The 13,873-nt window shown below is 35.7% G+C and overlaps 1 protein-coding gene across 1 annotated transcript in view; it reads left to right on the forward strand.

Annotated features, from left to right (window-relative positions):
* LOC145546554 (uncharacterized) overlaps positions 1–13,873 on the forward strand; it is a 590,051-nt gene that overhangs the window by 349,651 nt on the left and 226,527 nt on the right. The window lies entirely within an intron of this gene.

A 13,873-nucleotide genomic window follows, 5' to 3' on the forward strand; every position in this document is an offset into this window, starting at 1 on the left:
TCTCTATAAAAAAAGTTACCTTTTTTAGACACTTCATATAAATGAAACCCTACCATTTGTAGTCTTTGGTGTCTGGCTTCTTTCATTTAGTGTAATGCTTTGAAGGTTTATGTGTGTCACAATATATATCAGTATTTCATCCCTTTATTTACTAAATAGTTTATTGTATGGCTATGTACCACATTTCATTATATTATCTAACATTTGATGGATACTTGGATTGTTCATTTTATGGTCATTATAAAAATGCTTCTATGAACATTTGTGTATAAAATCATTTTAGGCATCTTTTCATTTTGCTGTGGTAGATTATTAAGAGTAGAATTGCTGGATCATGTGATAAGTTTGTCTCATTTTTTTAAGAAATTTCCCAACTGATTTCCAACTCAGCTGTACTAGTTTATGTTTCTACCAGCAATGTGTGAGGGTCATAGTTTCTCTACAACTTTTCTAAAACTTAGTATGGTCAGAATTTTTTATTATACTCATTTTTATATGTATGTAGTGGTATTTCATTTTAGATTTAATTTGTTCAGTCACTCAGTCGTGCCCAGCTCTTTGCAACCCCATGGACTGCAACCCACCAGACTTCCGTGTCCTTTAGTATCTCCCAGAGTTTGTTCAAATTTATGTCCATTGAGTCAGTGATGCCATCCTACCATCTCAGGTTTAACTTAGTTTCTAATGAATGTGTAGCAACTTTTAATCTACTTGTTAGCCCTTTGCCTGTGATCTCTGGTATGTAAAGTACAAATTTTTATCAATTTTAGATCACTTTTCTTATTTTTCAGGTATAAAATATTATGCTATTATTAAATTATATACTATATTACATAATTCATATTACAGATGGAAGCCTTTTATCAGATGTATATTTTCCAAATATAGTCTCCCAGTTTGTGTCTTTCTTGCCATTTCTTTTTGTTAATGGTGTCTTTTGAAGTGTTAATGTTTCTCATTTTAATGAAATATGATTTATTATATATAGTTATATATTATAACATATTTATTATATATTTACTTATGTAATAAAATAATGAATTATATTAGCTATATAATGAAGTAATCATGAATATATATTACATATTATAAATTATTATTACTTTACATGTATATATATGCATGTATTTAAATATACATACATGTATATTTATGTTGTTTGCCTTTGATTTTATATCTGATATCTCTTTGCCTGACCCTAAATCTTGAAATTTTATGTTCTCTTTGGAGAATTTTAATAGTTTTAGCTCGTACATTTAGGTCAGTGACTGATACTGAATGCATTTTTGTTAAGCATCTAAATTCATCCTTTAGCATGTGGCTGTCTATTTATACTAGTATCATTCATTTAAAAGATAATTTAATTGCTTTTGTCAAAAAAATTGACCATAAACTTAAAGATCCACTTTTGGACTCTTTTCAGTTTCATTGATCTATGTGCTTATTCTTATGCGGATACCACATTATCCTCTTTACTGTTGCTTTATAGTAAAATTTGAAAGGTAGCAGTGTAAGCCCTTAAAGTTTGCTTTTTTTTTTTCCTTAATTGTTTTGGCTATTCTAAGTCTTTGCATTATATTTAGCTTGATGTTTTCTATAAATGAATCTTGGAGGGATTTGGACAAGGATTTTGTTAAATTTATACACTAGTTTTGGGGGAAAGCTGCTTCAAATTGGAGAGAAGTATTTCAGTTCATAAACATGGCATGTGTCCTTACTTATAATTTGTTCCAGCAATGTTTTGTGGTATTCACATAAAATCATATACATCCTGTGTTAGATTTTTTCCCAATGCATATTATTATTCTTGATGATATTCTGTGTAGAATTGTTTTCTTTTTCTTTAATTTATTTATTATTTCTTTTTGGTTGTGTTGAGTCTTTGTGGCTGCACGAGCTCTTCTCTAGTTGTGGTGAGTGGTGGCTACTCTCTAGTTGTGAGTAGGCTTCTCATTGCAGTGGCTTCTCTTGTTGAGGAGCACTCGCGCTACAGCACGCTTGCTTCAGTAGTTGCCACATGTGGGTTCAGTAGTTGTGGTTCCCAGGTTCTAGAACACATCCTTAATAGTTGTGATCCACAATTCAGTTGCTCTGTGGCATGTGGGAACTTCCTGGATCAGTCTTTTGCATTGATAAGTGGATTGTTTATCACTGAGCCATCAGGGAAGCTGTAGAACTGTTTTCATGATTTTGTTTTTTGATTGCTCACTGCTAGTATATAGAATTCAATTGATTTTAGGTATTACTTTTATATCTTATGACCTTGCTAAATTTATTGATTTGGATTTCCCCAGGTGTTGCTTTTATTTTTTTTGCATTTCTTTTTCTTGCGGATGTTCTTGTTCCCTGTCTCCTGTACAATGTCACGAACCTCTGTCCATAGTTCATCAGGCACTCTGTCTATCAGATCTAGTCCCTTAAATCTATTTCTCACTTCAACTGTATAAGGGATTTGATTTAGGTCATACCTGAATGACGATCCCCAAGAAAAAGAAATGCAAAAAAGCAAAATGGCTGTCTGAGGAGGCCTTACAAATAGCTGTGAAAAGAATAGAAGCCAAAAGCAAAGGAGAAAAGGAAAGATATACCCATTTGAATGCAGACTGCTAAAGAATAGCAAGGGCTTCCCTTTTAGCTCAGAGGGTAAATTGTCTGCGTGCAATGCAGAAGACCTGGATTCGATCCCTGGATCGGGAAGATCCCCTGGAGAAGGAAATGGCAACCCACTCCAGTACTCTTGCCTGGAAAATCCCATGAAAGGAGAAGCCTGGTAGTCCATAGGGTCGCAAAGAGTCAGGCACAACTGAGCGGCTTCACTTTCGTTTTCACTTTAAAGAATAGCAAGGAGAGAGATAAGAAAGCCTTCCTCAGTTATCAGTGCAATGAAATAGAGGAAAACAATAGAATGGGAAAGACTAGAGATCTCTTCAAGAAAATCAGACATACCAAGGGAACATTTCATGCAAGATGGGCTCAATAAAGGACAGAAATGGTATGGACCTAACAGAAGCAGAAGATATTAAGAAGAGGTGGCAAGAATACATAGAAGAACTATACAAAAAAGATCTTTATGACCCAGATAATCACGATGGTGTGATCACTCACCTAAAGCCAGACATCCTGGAATGTGAAGTCAACTGGGCCTTAGGAAGCATCACTATGAACAAAGCTAGTGGAGGTGATGGAATTCCAGTTGAGCTATTTCAAATCCTAAAAGTTGACACTGTGAAAGTGCTGCACTCAATATGCCAGCAAATTTGGAAAACTCAACAGTGGCGACAGGACTGGAAAGGTCAGTTTTCATTCCAATCCCTAAGAAAGGCAATGCCAAAGAGTGCTTGAACTACCACACAATTACACTCATCTCGCACGCTAGTAAAATAATGCTCAAAATTCTCCAAGCCAAGCTTCAACAATACATGAACTGTGAACTTCCAGGTGTTCAAGCTGGTTTTAGAAAAGGTAGAGGAACCAGAGATCAAACTGCCAATATCCACTGGATCATCGAAAAAGCAAGAGAGTTCCAGAAAAACATCTATTTCTGCTTTATTGACTATGCCAAAGCCTTTGACTGTGTGGACCACAGTAAACTGTGGAAAATTCTTAGAGAGATGGGAATACCAGACCACCTGACCTGCCTCTCGAGAAATCTGAATGCAGGTCAGGAAGCAACAGTTAGAACTGGACATGGAACAGCAGACTGGTTCCAAATAGGAAAAGGAGTACGTCAAGGCTGTATATTGTCACCCTGCTTATTTAGCTCATATGCAGAGTACATCATGAGAAATGCTGGGCTGGATGAAGCACAAGCTGGAATCAAGATTGCCGGGAGAAATATCAATAACCTCAGATATGCAGGTGACACCATCCTTATGGCAGAAAGCGAAAAAGAACTAAAGAGCCTCTTGATGAAAGTGAAAGAAGAGAGTGAAAAAGTTGGCTTAAAGCTCAACATTCAGAAAACAAAGATCATGGCATCTGGTCCCATCACTTAATGGCAAATAGATGGAGAAACAGTGGAAACAGTGGCAGAGTATTTTCTTGGGCTCCAAAATCACTGCAGATGGTGACTGCAGCGATGAAATTAAAAGACACTTACTCCTTGGAAGAAAAGTTATGACCAACCTAGACAGCTTATTAAAAAGCAAAGACATTGCTTTGCCAAAAATGGTCTGTCTAGTCAAGGCTATGGTTTTTCCAGTAGTCATGTAAGGATGTGAGAGTTGGACTATAAAGAAAGCTGAGCACCGAAGAATTGATGCTTTTGGAGTGTGGTGTTGGAGAAGACTCTTGAGAGTCCCTTGGACTGCAAGGAGATCCAATTAGTCTATCCTAAAGGAAATCAGTCCTGAATGTTCGTTGGAAGAACTGATGTTGAAGCTGAAACTCCAATACTTTGGCTACCTCATGTGAAGTGCTGAGTCATTTGAAAAGACCCTGATGCTGGGAAAGATTGAAGGCAGGAGGAGAAGGGGATGACAGAGGATGAGATGGTTGGATGGCATCACTGACTCAACGGACATGAGTTTGAGTAAACTACGGGAGTTGGTGATGGAAAGGGAGGTCTGGCGTGCTGCAGTCCATGGGGTCGCAAGGAATGGGACACGACTGAGTGACTGAACTGAACTGAGGCATCGCTAGTGGTAAAGCACCTGCCTACCAATCCAGGAGACTTAAGAGTCATCGGTTTGATCTCTGGGTTGGGAAGATTCCCTGGAGAAGGGAGTGGCAACCCACACCAGTATTCTTGCCTGGAGAATCCCATGGACAGAGTAGCTTGGCAGACTGCAGTCCATGGGGCCACACAGAATTGGACATGGCTGAAATGACTTAGCACATTGAATGACACTCCTTAAGATCCTTTAGCCTATGGATTATGTCATCTGCAAATAAAGACCGTTTTATTTCCTCTGATTTGAATTCCTTCAATTTGTTCTCCCTCTTCCCTTTCCACCTTCTCCTCCCCCTCTTCCTCTTGACTGAAGTTGTTGGGTATAGTCGCCAGTACATTGTTCAATAGAAATTAAGGGAACAGAGCAGAGCTTATTTGCCTTTTTCCTCATCTTTGATGGGAAGTATTCAGTCTTTCACCATTAAGTATGATGTTAGATATTAAGCTTTTTTGTTTGTTTTAAGAAAGATACCATCTATTCCTAGTTTGTAGTGAAATAACTACTATAAAAGGGTATTGAGTTTTTTTCACAAGGTTTTTGAATCTATTGGTATTCTCAAGTGGATTTTGTCCTTTCTTTCATTAATGTGGTACATTACACTAATTGATTTTCAGATATTTAACCAACCTTTCATTCCTGGTGTGAATTGCACTTGGTCATGTTGTATAATCCTGACTAACTGCTGCTGAGTTCAGTATTTAATATTTTGTGAAAGATGTGTATGTATCTGTATTCATGATGGCTATTGGTCTTTAGTATTCTTTTCTAGATGTCTTTGTAAATTTATGTTGTCATGGTAATACTGGCCTTATATAATGACTATAGAAATATTCCTTCCGTTACTTTTAATGGAAGAACTTGTGAAGGAATGGTATTATTTCTTCTTTAAACATTTGGTATAATTCATCAGTTAAACCACTCATGCCTAAAATTTTTTCTGTGAGAATGTTTTAAATTACTATTTCAATTTCCTTACATTTTATAGGTCTATTCATATTCTTTTTCTGAGTGAATTTGGTAATGTGTATCTTTTTAGGAATTTGTCCTTATATTCTGATTTGTCTAATCTGTTGGCTTTCACTTAAGCTAATATTTCCTTATAAACCTCTTAATTTCTATAGAGAAGATAATGATGTTCTGTTTCATTACTATTTTTGGTAATTTGTTATTTTTGTTTTAATTGCTTGTCAGTTTACCTGAGAGTTTATCGATTTTATTTTTTTAAATCAACTTTTGGTTTTGTGATTTTCTCTATTGTATTTCTTTCTTATTTCCTTAGTTTAATATTTTTTATTTCTTACTTTTTTCTGTGACTTTATTTGCCCTTCTTTTTATAATTTGCTAAGGTGGAAGCTTAGGTGATGATTTGAGAGTTTTTCTTTTCTAATATAGGTATTTAAAACTTCAGAACGTGTGAGACTTCAGCTGAAAACATAAATATGTTTTCATGATTTCAATAAATTCAGATTATTTTATAATTTCTCCTTTGACACGTGAGTAATTTAAAGTGTGTTGTTTAATGTCCACATGTTGTAGTCGCAGGTTTACTTCTGTTGTGGGTTGCCAACTTAATTTCGAGTGGTCAGAGGTTATACTTCATATACTTTCAGTCATTTAAACTCTTGAGGGATTCTTTATGGCTCAGCAAGTGGTCTGTCCTGGAGAACATTTTGTGTGTGCTCGAAAAGAGTGTGCATTCTGCAAAGTTTGGTTGAGGCGTCCTATTGATGTTGGTTACAACAAGTTGTTTGATAGCATCATTTTGGTCATCTCTGTCCATGCTGATTTCTTTGTAGTTTTTCTATCAGTTTTTTGAATAGGCTGTTGAAATCTCTATCTATTATTATTAAACTCTCTATTTCTTCTTTCAGTTCTGCCAGGTTTTACTTCATCTATTTTGGAGCTTTATTGTTGAGTATTTATGTGCTTGGGCTTCCCTAGTGGCTCAGGTGGGTAAAGAATCCTCCTGCAATGCAGGAGACCGGGGTTCGATCCCTGGGTTGGGAAGATCTTGGTCATGGCAACCCACTCCGCTATTCTTGCCTAGAGAATCCCCATGGACAGAGGAGCCTGATGGGCTACACATCCATGGAGTTGCAAAGAGTCGGACATAACTGAGTGACTTATACACACACACAGGCATTTATAATTTTAATGTATTTTAATCACTGATGATGTTTTTACTGTTATCAAATGTCCACCTTTTTGATATTTCCTATCTGAAGTTAATTTTGTGTGATATGAACATAGCCATTCCAGCTTTTTTATGGTCACTGTTTATATGTTATTTTTCTATTATTTTTCCATTATTTTATTTTCAGTATATTTATGTCTTTGAATCTAACATGTATCCCTTGTAGACAGCATTTAGTGGGTTTGCTGTTTAATCCAGTCTGACATTCCATATTTGAGTGGAGTTGTGTAGACTTTTTACATTCAATATAATGATATATTTGGTTTTATTTCTAGAGTTTATATATTTATCATTTGTCTTTTTTGTTCCCCTTTTTTTCTTTACTATTTTTTTAAAAATTCTTTTCCATTATAATTTATTATATGATCTTGAATATAGTTCCCTGTGCTATACAGTGGGACCTTGTTTTTTATTTTATATATAGTAGAATATATCTGTTAACCCCAAACTCCTAATTCATCCTTTCCCTTTTGGTAACTGTAAGTTTGTTTCCTATGTTTGTGAGTCTATTTTCTGTTTTGTAAATAAATTCTTTGCTTCATATTTTAGAGTCTACATTTAAGTGATAATGTATGATATTTGTCTTTCTCTGACTTAACTTCACTTAGTATGATAATCGCTAGGTCCACCTGTGTTGCTGGAATGGCATTATTTCATTCTTTTTGTGGCTAATATTCCATTGTATATATGGGACACATCTTCTTTATAGATTCATCGTTGATGGATGTTTAGATTGCTTTGTGTCTTGGCCATTGTAAGTGGTGCTGTTATGAACACTGAGGTGCATGTATCTTTTTGAATTAAAATTTTCTCCAGATATATGCCCAGGAGTGGAATTGCTGGATCGTGCGGTATCCCTATTTTTAGATTTTGAAGAAAATTTGATACTGTGTTTTTCATAGCGGCTGCACCAAATTACATTCCCTCCAATAGTGTAGGAGGGTTCCCTTTTCTCCATACCTTCTCCAACATTTATTATTTGTAGACTTTTTAGTGATGACCATTCTGACTGGTGTCAGGTAGTACCTCATTGTAGTTTTGATTTGCAGTTCTCTAATAATTAATAATGCAGAGCATCTTTACATGTGCCTGTTGGAACATGTCTTCTTTGGAGAAATGTCTGTTTAGGTCTTCTCATTTTGTGATTCTGTTGTTTGTTTGTTTTTTAGTTGAGCTGTATGAGCTGTGTATGCGTTTTGAAAATTAAACCTTTGTCGGTTGCATCATTTGCAAATATTTTCTCCAGATCCATAGGTTGCCTTTTGTTTATGGTTTCTTCTGTTGAGCAGAAGCTTGTAAGTTTGATTAGGTCCCATTTGTGTATTTTTACTTTTATTTCTGTTTTCTTGGGAGACTGACCTAAGAAAACGTTGGTATGGTTTATGTCAGAGAATGTTTTGCCTATGTTCTCTTCTAGGAGTTTTATGGTGTCACATGTTACATGTAAGTCTTAAAGCCATTTTGAGTTTATTTTTGTATATTGTGTGAGGGACAGTTCTAATTTCTTTGGTTTACTTGTGGGCTGTCCAGCTTTCCCAACACCACTTGCTGAAGAAGCTGTTTTTTCTCCATTGTGTATTCTTGACTGCTTTGTCGAAGATTAATTGATCTCAGGTGTATGGGTTTATTTCTGGGCTCTCTTATTGTGTGCCATTAATTCATATGTCTATTTTTGTGTCAATTCCATGCTATTTTGATTATTGTAGCTTAGTATTATTGTCTGAAGTCTGGGAAGGTTATGTTTCCAGCTTTATTCTTTTCCCTCAGGATTGTTTGCTATATTTTTAAAGTCAGTATTTTACAACTGTTGTTTTAATTCCTATGTTGATTTCTTCAGTTCAGTTCAGTTGCTCAGTCATGTCTGACTCTTTGTGACCCCATGGACTGCAGCAGACTGACTGAAAACCACAATCACAGGAAGCAAACCCATCTGGTCACGTGGACCACAGCCTTGTCTAACTCAATGAAACTATGAGCCATGCCGTGTAGGGCCACCCAAGACGGATGGGTCATGGTGGAGTGTTCTGACAAAACGTGGTGCACTGGAGAAGGGAATGGCAAACCACTTCAGTATTCTTGCCTTGAGAACCCCATGAACAGTATGAAAAGGCAAAAAGATAGGACACTGAAAGATGTTGATTTCTTAGTATACATTATTAGTTATTCACTTAGCGATTACTCTTAAAATTACAATATGTATTTTGAACATATCTCAATCTTATTCAAAATAAGATTAACTTGAAAGTGAAAGTGTTAGTTGCTCACTCATGTCTGACTCTTTGCAACCCTATGGACTAGCCCACCAGGCTCCTCTGTCCATGGGATTCTCTAGGCAAGAATACTGGAGTGGGTTGCCACTCCTTTCTTCAGGGGATCTTCCAGACCCAGGGATGTAACCCAGGTCTCCTGCAGTGCAGACAGATTCTTTATCATCTGAGCCATCAGGGAAGCTCAATACTAACTTAATTGCAGTAAAATACAGAATGTCTGTGCCAATATAGCTCCTTTCATTCCTTTTTTTTGTGCTAACATTTCTATACTGTTATATAACAAAAATATATATTATCATATATTATAAACATAAAAAGTTTTATTTTTTACTCTTATTCAATCTTTTGTCTTTGAAAAATTTAAGAGAAAAAAATGATAAAATATACATTTATAGAGCAAAACATTTACTATTTCCAGTGCTATTCATTTCTTCTTTTGGATTTGAGCTACACTCTGGTGTCACTTCCCTTCAGCTTGAAAGATTTCCTTTTGTATTTTTGGTGATTTTAAGTCTGCTAGAAATGAATTTTCTCTCAGTCATTGTACATCTGTGAATATATGTATTTCAGCTTTATATTTGAATGATAATTTTTCTGCATATAGAACGTGTGCTTGATATAGAGGCCTACTTCATTTTATTGACTACTTCAGAACATTTTGAAGAGACTGTGCTTTTTACAAATTTAAGGTTTGTGGCAACCCTGTTTTGAGAACGTCTTTTGACACTTTTTTCCCAGCAACATTTTCTCACTTCATGTCTCTGTGTTCTCTTTTGGTAATTCTCACAGTATTTCACATGTTTTCATTATTATTACATTTGTTATAGTGATCTGTGATGTTGCTTTTATAATTGTTTTGGGAGCTATGAACCATACCAACATAAGATGGTGAACATAATCAGTAAATATTGTTTGTTACTGACTGCTCCACTGACCAGACAGTTGTTTCCCTGTCTTGCTTCCTCTCCTCAGGCCTCTACATTGAGGCACAACATTATTGAAATTAGGCTATTTAATAACCTTATGATGGCCTTTAAGTGTTCAAATGAAAAGAAGAGGTGTATGTCTCTAGCTTTAAGTCAAAATCTTGAAATGATTAAACTTAGGAAAGAATGTCTAAAAGCCAAGATAGGCAAAAGGTAGACCTCTGTTGCCAAACAGAGAAGGTATGAATGAAAAGGAAAAATTCTTATGGGAAATTGAAAGTACTATTCCCATGAATACACAAATAATAAGAAAAAGACTTATTGCTGATATGGAGAAAATGTTAAAGGTCTGGATAGAAGATCAAACCAACCACAATATTCCCTTAAGCCAAAGCCTAATTCAGAGCAAGACACTAACTGTCTTTGGTTCTGTGATCGCTGAAAGAGATGAGGAACCTGCAGAAGAAAAGTCTGAAACTAGCAGAGGTTGGTTCATGAGGTTTAAGGAAAGAAGCTGTCTTGATAACATAAAATGTAAGGTGAAGCATGAAGTGCTGATGTAGAAGCTGCAACAAGTTGTCCAGAAGATCTAGCTAAGATAATGAATGAAAGTGGCCCTACTAAACAGCAGATTTTCATTGTAAATGAGACAACCTTATGGTGGAAGAAGATACCGTCTAGGACTGTCACATCTAGAGAGAAGTCAATGCCTGACTTCAAAGCTTCAGCCCCTGACTCTCTTACTGGGGGCTAATGCAGCTGGTGACTTTAATCAAAACCAGTTCTCATTTAGTATTCTGAAATTTCTAGTGCCCTTAAGAATTATGCTAAATCTAACTCTGCTTGTGGTCTATAAATGGAACAACAAAACTTAGATGACAGCACATCTGTTTACAGTATGGTTTACTGAATATCCTAAGCTCACTTTTGAAACCTATTGCCAACAAAAGAAGGTTCCTTTTGGAATATTACTGTTCATTGACATTGCGCCTGGTCACCCAAGAGCTCTGATGGAGTTGTAACAAATCGATGTTGTTTTCATGCTTGCTAACACATCTATTCTGTAGCCCATGGATCAAGGAGTAATTTCAACTTTCAGGTTTTATTATTAAGGAAATACATTTTATAAATCTATAGCTGCCATAGATTGTGGTTCCTCTCATGAACCTGGGCTAAGTAAATTGAAAACTTTCTGGAAAAGATTCATCATTTTAGATGCTAAGAACATTTTTTACTCATGGGAAGAGGTCAGAATATAAACATTAGCAGGAATATGGAAGAAGTTGTTTCCAGCTCTTGTCGGTGACTTTAAGGGGTTCAAAACTCAGTGAAGAAAACAACTGCATAAATAGTGGAAATAACAAGAAAACTAGAATTAGAAGTGAAGCCTGAAAATGTGACTGGATTGCTGCAATCTCTTGATAAAACTTGAATGAGTAAGGAGTTGTTTCTTATGGATGAGTATAGAAAGTGTTTTCTGTAGATGGACTCTATTCCAAGTGAAGATGCTGTGAAGATTGTTGAAATGATAACAAAGGATGTAGAATATTATATAAACTTAGTTGATGAAACAGTGGCAGGGTTTGAGATGATTGAATCCAATTTTGAAAGAATTTCTACTGTGTATAAAAGGCAAACAGTATTATATGCTATAGAGAAATAGTTTGTGAAAGGAAGAGCCAACTGATGTGGCAAACTTCAACTTTGTCTTATTTTAAGAAATTGCCACAGCCATCTCAACCTTCAGCAACCACTACCCTAATGAGTTAACAGCCTTTAATATGGAAGTAAGACACTCCATTACCAAAAAAGATGACTTACTGATGGTTCAGATAATGGTTAATATTTTTAACAATAAAGTATTTTTTAATTAAGGTATGTACATTTTGGGACATAATGCTATTACATACTTAATACACTATAGTATAGGGTAATATAACCTTTATGTGCACTAGAAAACTAAAAAAAAATTGTGTAACTTCCTTTTTTGTCATATTGACTCTATTGCTTTATTCACAAACAAAATTTGAAGTATAGCTAAGGTATGTCTATATATTTTTTTTCCTTTTTAGCCCTTTGACTATGTCATTTTAATGTCTTAAGAACTCTACTGCTTTGGAGGAGAAATCAGCTCTTCATCCTTTATGTTCATCTGTATGTGATGAGTTGTTTATCTTTTGCTGCTTTCAAGATTTCTCTTTTTCCTTGTCTTTCAGTCATTTGAATATGGCATGTCTAGGTATGACTCTTGTGTCTATCCTACTTGAGTTTTGTTGAGCTTCTCAGATTTGTAGAGTAATAATTTTCATCAAATTTAGGATATTTTTGTTATTATTGGGTCACTTTTCTTAACCCCTTTTACTGTTTGTATTTATTCTGTGACTCTCATTTTACATCTGTTGGTTTGCTTCCTATTATTCCGTATATCTCTGAGACTGCTCATTTTTCATCCTTTTGTACTCAGTTCTTCAGATTAATTTCTAGTGCTCTGTATTTAGGCTTAGGGATTCTTACTTATGCCATATCAAATATAGTTTTATGTTCCTTTAGTAAATTTTTAAATTTGAGATATTGTTTCACTTCTAGAATTTTAATTTTTTAATAATTTCTATTTTTTGTTATTGAGATACTCCATTTGTAAACATTGATTTGTTAATATTTTTCTTTAATTCTTTAAACACGACTTTGTGTTATTTGAACAAATTTATCACAGTTACTTGAACAACTTTTTCTGCTACCTTCAGTTTCAGGGAACACTCAGAAACATTATGTATTAAAAGTTTTTTTGCTTTTACTTTTAGTTCTTAAGTATGGATCATGTTTTCTTTTTCTTTGCACATAATATTTTGTTTAATACTAGACATTTTAGCGGAGAAGGCAATGGCACCCCACTCCAGTACTCTTGCCTGGAAAATCCCGTGGTTGGAGGAGCCTGGTAGACTACAGTCCATGGGGTCACTAAAAGTCAGACACGACTGAGTGACTTCACTTTCACTTTTCCCTTTCATGCACTGGAGAAGGAAATGGCAACCCACTCCACTATTCTTGCCTGGAGAATCCCAAGGACGGCGGAGCCTGGTGGGCTGCCGTCTATGGGGTCGTGCAGAGTCGGACACGACTGAAGCGACTTAGCAGCAGCAGCAGACATTTTAGATGCCATATTGTCATGACTCTAGTGATTCTGATCTAGCCTTCTCCTTGAGGATTGTTGTTTTTATTTACTTTTATGTTAATAAATGGACTTCTCTGGTGGCTCAGATGGTAAAGAATCTGCCTGCAATGCAGGGGACCCGGGTTTGATTCCTGGGTTGGGAAGATCCCCTGGAGACGGGAATGACAACCCACTCCAGTATTCTTGCCTGGAGGTGTCCAGAAGAGGCTGTCAGTCTACAGTCCATGGGGTCACAAAGAATCAGACACGGCTGAACAACTAACACTTTTACTTTCATGTTAATAAATATAACTTCTTTGGACAAAATCTGTGAAACCTTTCTCCCCTGAAATGTATAGTCATTGACGCCTCTGATCAGTTTTATTTTTCCATTTTTTAGTTTTAAGTTTGCAAAGTGTTGGACTGTGTCTTCAGAGACAGATATTTTAAGAGATTGTGCTCAAATATCTCAAACCAATGTCTTCCTTTTTTTTTTTTTTTTTGCTGATGAGTCTGTGTGTCAACTACATTCATAGCTTAGACTGACTTCAACTCTCTCCTGCTTTAATTTTATGATAGTTTCTCTCATGTCGCCTCTGTTCATGCATTGAGGTTCCATCAGCTAGGGATATTTTAGTGGCTTGCACCCACTCTAGTGT

The sequence above is a fragment of the Giraffa tippelskirchi genome, chromosome 4 (assembly GCF_054371585.1).
Source record: "Giraffa tippelskirchi isolate mGirTip1 chromosome 4, T2T-mGirTip1v1.2.pri, whole genome shotgun sequence".
Classification (NCBI taxonomy): Eukaryota; Metazoa; Chordata; class Mammalia; order Artiodactyla; family Giraffidae; genus Giraffa; species Giraffa tippelskirchi.